Raw genomic sequence first — 7,525 nt, forward strand, 5'->3', positions numbered from 1 at the left:
CTGGCCACGGTGAGCAGCACCGCCGTGCCGCCATGCATGCTCGTGAGGGTGCTCCGGTCATCCTCCGGCCGATCCAAGGGCACCCTTAGGTGCGCCTCGCTGCGGGGAGCACGCTGGTGCTCACCCCGTGGCTGGAGACCTCGCCGTCGGCGAGAGCCGGCCGGCCGGAGTCGGCCGGAGTGCTGCATGGCTGACCCGTGGGGCCACGACCCCTGGATCCCACCTGTCAGTGCCTCTGTGGGTGTGGATCTGGGTGAATCTAGTGTTTTTCGTTGATTTTCTTAAATATCCCACTTGTCAGTGCCTCTGCGGGTGTGGATCTGAGTGAATCTAGTGTTTTTCGTTGATTTTCTTAAATAATGGTTTTCCAGAAAATTTTCGCAAAAAAAAAAGGTTTTCCAGAAATTGATTTAAGTCTTGTAAAATCCATATCTTGAGTTCTACAGCTCCAAAGTTGATGAAATAAATATTGATGTGTTCTATATTCTCAGATCTATAGTATGGTTTGGTTGCATGTCATGTTTGAACAACTTTTCTGTACAAATATATTTAATCCATGTTTTTGCTGGAATTGGAAAATGCATAGTAATTAAAATATAACTCAGAAAAATATGAAACTTGTTTTGCTGGCTATTTGCTGTATGAATGAATTTATGGTGATTTAAATGCTTGCATGGCAGTAGTTTATGATTTTTAATAAATAACTGGATCATGCAATTAATCTGGAAATTTTTGTGGGTGTTTCTTATGATAATAAGCAAATTATAAAAATATGAAATCTGTTGTTTGACACTTATACCACAGTAGAGTATTTATACTTGCTTTGTGAATTAATCTTGTGATTTTTGTAGCTCAAAATAAGTGTCCAAATATTATGAAAAATTTATGGTAGACTTTATGTTTGACTGGTAGTCTACTGTAATTTTTGTGGAATTTATTGATAAACAAAAATGTATGCTAGTTTGGTAGGCCTAAAATTGGATAAAGAAATTATGAATTGTTATATATCTCTACTATAATTGAAATCTTCTCAAGGCAAGTCCCACGTGCAAGATCAACGACTCACAGCACAGGTCCTACGGATTAGACGGCTCAGATTAAAAGTATGATGCAGACCTTACACCTACCGCAACCTCTCCTCAGCCTCCTCCGTGAAAACGAATCGCAGATCGAATCGCAGATGCCGCAACCTCAGCCTCTCCTCCGTCAATAGGAATCACAAATACCGCAGCCTTACTAAAAACCTGAACCTCTCCTCAGCCTCCCGTGAATCGAATTTAGCCTCCCGTCAATCGAAATTTTCCGTCAATACTAAAAAAACTCCTGTCAATCGAATTTTTGAATATACAATTTCCACCTCCTACAACTGGCGCCCGGCCGGCTGGGTGACGCAGCTATATCGGCTAGGTCGCGCGATGCACCGGCCATGGACGGGCTGGTGCCGCAGCTAGATCCGCTAGGTCGCGTGATCCACCTCCGTCTTCCAGCGATCGCCGCGCTTGGGATTGAAGTCATCGACTGAATCACGTCGGCTTTGTCAGGTCTTTCCTTCGTATCTTGCTTTCCTCATCGTTGTATATGCATGGATCGGAGGTTTGGTTGTGAATTCCATTGTGCTTCTTCTACTACTGCAAAAAAATATATATTATAAATACTTGGCATCGACTGAAATTCATCTGAAATTTCAATTATAGTAGAGATAGTAGAGATAATATAAATACTTGGCATCGACTGAAATTTATCTGAAATTTATGTGTCTGAATTAATGCCTGCGTTATTATTTGTTTCTCTCTCTAAATTTGTGCATTCTGATTGTTCTGTTGTAGACAACCGCAATCCTTTGAAAAAAAAGGTGTTGCCTCCTCACCTACTCAATGTCTTCGCCACGAGATACGCCCAATGCACTAAATTGGTGATAAACCGTTGGTATACTCAGGTACATTAACCCAGTACTCTCTTGTATAATTTATGAGCCTCATATAACATATTATAATATGTCATATGCTTCTGGCATTCACTATAGTGAAAAATATCTCTACTATAGAAAACAAATTAAATGTTGATGTCTGGTAACTGACCTTGTGTAATTTGCAACTCTGCAGTGTTGACAGGTGCCAAATCCTCCGCGTCCTCCCGCTGCTGCTTCGGCGGAGGCGTGCCCTCCGTATTCCTGACCGCGGCCAGCTTCTCTGCCAGTCTCTGCTCCACTGCCCTCTGACCCCTTTCTCTGCAAGGAACGGACAATAATCAAATCAAATGAGATGCTCGGTTGAAGCTGGTTTCACTAGATAAGAGCAACAAGACTGCAATGGGTAGGAATCATCGTGATGGTGCTCAACGGGTAGGAAACCAACAGCATGTGGTCTACTAAGCAGATGGTTTGTGATGCATGGCTAGAACGATGAGAAAAAAAAGGGAATTCACCTCCTCCTGTTTGCCTCAATGGAGCCAGAACTAGGGAATTGTATCCATCCAATGTCTGGCCTGTGCCTTTAGGTCTTGCAGATCGCCCACAAAAAAGTTTGTGGAATATGGAAGCAATAGGGTCCAAAATTGGCCTGTGACATATACTTATTTCTAGATTACTTGAGTCCTGTATTGCTTGGGAAGTGTTTAGCAATCTAAACTTTCAGAAAAAAAAATCCAAGGACAATTATATGCAGAACCCAAAATTGGCCTGTGACATATTAATAAGTTTATGAGATAAAAAAAAGTTTACATTTACTTATTTCTAGATTACTTGAGTCCTGTATTGCTTGGGAAGTGTTTAGCAATCTAAACTTTCAGAAAAAAAATCCAAGGACAATTATATATGCAGAACCCTAGAGCTAGGAATCCATAAAATGATACTTAGAGTATGGCTTCCCTTGGTCAGTCTCTAGAGCTAGGGGAAGAAACAGAGCATACCCTGTCAAAGAATATTACCAACATCCTTTCCTCATCACCACGAGCTTTCCTAGAAAAAAAAATGCAGCTTTAGGAAAATAACCAACATAAAGAGAAAAGGAAACACACCCATCCAGTCCACTTGATACTATTAGAGGTTAAACAAAAGGGAACAAAACAGCAAGGGCCCATGTTTCCATCCATAATGCCAATTGTTAACTCGATGCTGAAGGAGTGGCAGGACATGTGATGCTCAAGATTGACAGTGATAAAAAATTCAATATGCACCTCACCAAATCAGCATATATTGGCTCTGTCCAATTTGCACAATCTAGCCTGAGGCTTCGAAATGCTGGTGAAAAGAAAAGGTTAAAATGTATTAAAATCAACAGGCAAGAACCATTCGTACTTGTGCAGGTAGACTTGTACTCTGCAGGCTAGACCGCTCCATTGTTTATCTACTGAATTTACTATTTTACATTTCAACCTCAGCATAGTAGCCATATTGGAGTAAAATACAGTGCAATAGAACTTGGTAATAAGGGTGTGAAGAATAGAAGTATATCTTTTGTGTTTCGCACCTACATTGAAAGCTTGGCGATTGCCGAAACGGTAGACATCTGGAAGAACTCTGGAGGAACAGAAACACAAAATACTCAATCAGAAACATTGACTGTTCTGGATCAGCAATGTAGAGGAGTTTGAGAGAAAGAAAACATGTCACTCCACAAAAGCTCATAAAAGCTTAGTAGTATTTGTTCAACAACGAAAGCATGGTGCAGCTATTACAAATAATCAATGGAGAAAGTGTTCGCAAAGAAATAATCAGATACTACCACATCGCTTGACTGTGGCACTTGTCTGCACCAATTACCTCTGAGCAAATCCAATTCCATCGACTTTCAACATTTCATACAGCAGTTCTAATTTCAAATTTTCTAATCCCCGTGGCCAGATGGGCAGTAGCGGAAACAGCTCTACTTTAGTAGCTTGAGAAGCTAGCATAGCGAAGAAACAGACAAGGGCGATCCATTTGGAACTTGACAAGAAATCGACGAACTAAGCGCTACAAAGATAGGATTTTTAACGGGCCTCACCCTTCCACCTCCAGAAGCAAGCCAAGATCCGGCGGGGCAGAGTTCTCCGGCGACGAGGAGGAGCACCGGAGCGGCGGCGCCGGGAGCCGGCGGCCAGGTCCCGCGGCGACGGCGGCGGCGCGGAGGGAAGCAGATGCAGAGGCGGCCGAGGAGGTGGGCACGGAAGCGGAAGACTTCGCGGTCTCCGGTGGGGACGCCCGGAGCGGGACGCACCGAGCGGCAGCTGCAGCTGTGGCGGCAGACATGATGGGCGAGGTGGAGTAGACGGTTGCTCGCTTCTCCTCACCACGACGCCGTCGAGGACCAGGGTTAGGGAAGAAGAGGGGTCCGGGGGAAGCGTGTTCACGAGGATGACATGTTCCTGGCCACCTCGCCGGGCAGATCCTAGCGCCGCCTCGCCGCGGCCCTGGGTCCCCGCCCCCGCCGCCGTTCGCCTCCGCCGCGGCCGCCGTGGTGCCGACCATTGGGTGTCCGGACAGTCAGCTCACCTGCGCCGCGCACCTCCCGCTCCGCCGACTGAGTCAGCGGAGGCGTCCGCCGACCCCCCGCGTCCCCGCCTCGCTTCCCTCGCCGCCCCCACCTCCGGATGCGCCTCCCACCTGCGCCTCCCACCTGGAAGCTACGGCCGGTGCTCAAAGCTCGGCAGCTGGTCGGTCCATATGGGGTGTTGAGTGGATAAGGAAGGACTGAGAAAGTGGACAGAGCTTTTTTTTAGCAAGGAGAGCGGACAGAGCTCGATACTTCTATTCTTTTCACACTCGGGCACATGGCCCAATTAACTTGTCAAAAAGAAATAATAATAATAACATCCTCATTTGCCATGCACAGCACTCAACTTCACTGAGGATGGAATTTTTGGCGGACATTTTGACAAGCAAAGCAAACGAATGTTTCGACAACATCCCTGAAGATGTCCAATACATGATTAAAGAATTAGACAAAATATAACATAGATGCTCATAATACGACAAATAGCTCTATTATGCCTTGTTACATGAAAAAATATTTTCGAACTATAATTTTTGTTTTTAAAAACATTCCAATGATTGTGGTATACATGCTCAAATATAATTGTGTAAAAATTAAACTATAAAATAAAATCATTGAATGTTTTTATATACATCTTCGAGATAAAATCGTAGCGTTAGCACGGGCACTATACTAGTAGATTAAGTAGAATAAAAGGGGTTTGGTGTATCTTTGAAGCATCTTGCGAGTTTGCTGGTTACACTTGAGAATAATCTGTAGAAGAGAAGAAAATAGATGCTTAGTGTGATTGCATGTTCTCGGATGACGTTGAGTACCTTGTAAAAATAGCTAGTTCAATCATCGATGCATCATGTCATGGTCATTGGTATTCTCTCGCATAAGCATTGCACCCCGGGCATCTCGCACTCCACTCATGAGCACACATGCATCATACAGGCTCGCAGGAGAACGAGGTGGGACCCGAGGAACAGGAGGAAGCACAGGAGCAGGAACCTCTGTGAGTGTCCGAGCCCGGAGAAGAGCTGCAAGAGTGCCCGGATCACAAGCCAAGCACGTTTGAGAAAGGCAAGCCCCGGAGCATTCTAAGTCTCTCTATTCTCGCTAACATAAATGATATATTATGCTTGTTTTACTATGTTGCATTTAAGTGATAGGAATTGCTTGATACCGTTGATACATATTTACTCCTTGATATCACCACTTGTGAACCTACCTTGTCCTATATAGATAGGCACGGAGTCTATGCTTAGCTTGCTTAGTCCGGTAGAAGTCAGGTGATTTCCTGTCACCTGCGAGATATAGGTGGATACCTGTTTGATTAGCGGTGATTGCTTTGGGAAAGAATAACCAAGTGTGGAATGGAATTTGAGACCGGGCAGGGTCTTATGGTGGGTTGACTATGGTGTCCCTGCCTGTGTCGATTAAGGACCGATCGTTGACGGCCCTCTTGTCATGTTGAACGCATGCCCCACATTGAGCTGGAAGGATAAGTCATTCCGACCGCGAAGCCTGAGCACTATCCGGGCCAGGAATCGGCCCGATGTACGCGCTGTATTGGTGAAGGTTGAGGAGAACGACGAGGGCGCGGCGCGCAACCTTGGTATACCTTGGATACCTCGGTCGTCGGAACGGTCCTCGGGTACGGGCGGTGCCTGTCGAACCCACGAATTGGTCCTGGATAGTGCAACACGGTGATCTGTAGCTCACTTGATCAGTGAGTGTGGTTTGTGTGGGGAATAACTCGCCAGCTGGTTAGAAATCGATTCGAATCGCCATCGCTCCTGGATAGTGAGCACTTGACATGAGCCCTGTCCTCATAGTAAGAACTATGAAACACTTGGGTTATAATGATCAATGATTTCATGAATGCTATGATGAGGTACCATCATATTATTACATTTGTTTGCCATAGTGCAAGTGCAAACCTAGATAATAGGTAATGATACTTCAACTTGAGCTAATTAAAAGAAGAAGGATCTCTTTAGGATATGGTTAATAGAATAGTGCTTTTATGCAAAAAGTCATCAGCTACCCCACTAAATAGCCTTCATGATTCCTTGAAGAGTCTTTATTTTTGGTTTATGACGGGTAAGTCTAGCTGAGTACATTCTCTTACTCAGGGTTCTACTCCCATGTGGTTTTGCAGATGGTCAAATGTACTATGGTTATTGCATCCTCTGCTTGTACCCAGCGATGGGCGATGACTTGACCAAGGCGATGGTCACTCTACCTCCTCTTTTGCTTTTGCGGGAATGACCGAACTATGGCACTGTATCGACTAAGTATGTGTGTGTTATTTTCGAACTATGAAGCTTCCGCTACTTGAGAACTTGGTTTGTAATAATTTTAAGAACTCCTATGCATTTTATGAATGTAGTGAACTGGATGTAATTGTGGATGGTGACTGGTGAACTTATTATGATCTTGGTTGTATGTACAAATTGTGGTTTGAAATCCTTCGAGATTTCATGGACGACGGGGATTATATGGGCTTAAGCTCGATGGTTCGACTGTGTAAACGGTCACTATTAAGCTTAATCTCCTATAATTTGGGCGGTTCTGTTACAGCTAGCATCGGAGCAAGGTTTAGCGAGTTACTGTTCATAAGTACGTTCTAAACTAAACTTAAACCAGTTTAATAAAAGATTATTATTAATTAATGATAATCAAGGTGTCAAACTAAGTTTTTGGAAAACTATTTAGTGTGCCATGGTCATATCCTTTATGCCCAGTTAAGGACTCCAAGGTGGCTAGATAAGTACTGACTTGGGGGTTAATGCATCATATTTCTATTTCGTCGCTCATACGGTGTGCAATAGTATGAGTACCATTCATTTGAGTGGTAGTGTATGGATCAATTCTTCCTCTACGCCTCGGTAAGTGGGAGCTGTGAGAGCATGATCAGATACACTACCGATCTAGGGGAGTGTTGTTAGGTGCTGTGTCATGCACACATGTTTGGTGTGCTTGGGAAGAGTACCACATGTTGGGAGATTCTGTCCTGAGAGGCGATGCCGTCATTAGGGCGATGATGTGGGTAGTAACACGTCATA

General features: G+C 44.3%; 1 long non-coding RNA gene across 2 annotated transcripts; it reads right to left on the bottom strand.

Annotated features, from left to right (window-relative positions):
* Positions 1,234–3,193, bottom strand: LOC8056646. Of its 2 annotated transcripts, XR_002452740.1 has the most exons (4): positions 3,175–3,193; positions 2,908–2,956; positions 2,079–2,227; positions 1,234–1,628 (listed from the first exon to the last, which is right to left on the bottom strand). It is a non-coding gene; the product is annotated as an uncharacterized LOC8056646 (long non-coding RNA). The 2 variants fall into 2 exon arrangements; XR_002452739.1 differs by lacking the exon at positions 3,175–3,193 and having other exon boundaries at positions 2,908–3,138.

This window comes from Sorghum bicolor, chromosome 4 (assembly GCF_000003195.3).
Source record: "Sorghum bicolor cultivar BTx623 chromosome 4, Sorghum_bicolor_NCBIv3, whole genome shotgun sequence".
Lineage (NCBI taxonomy): Eukaryota > Viridiplantae > Streptophyta > Magnoliopsida > Poales > Poaceae > Sorghum > Sorghum bicolor.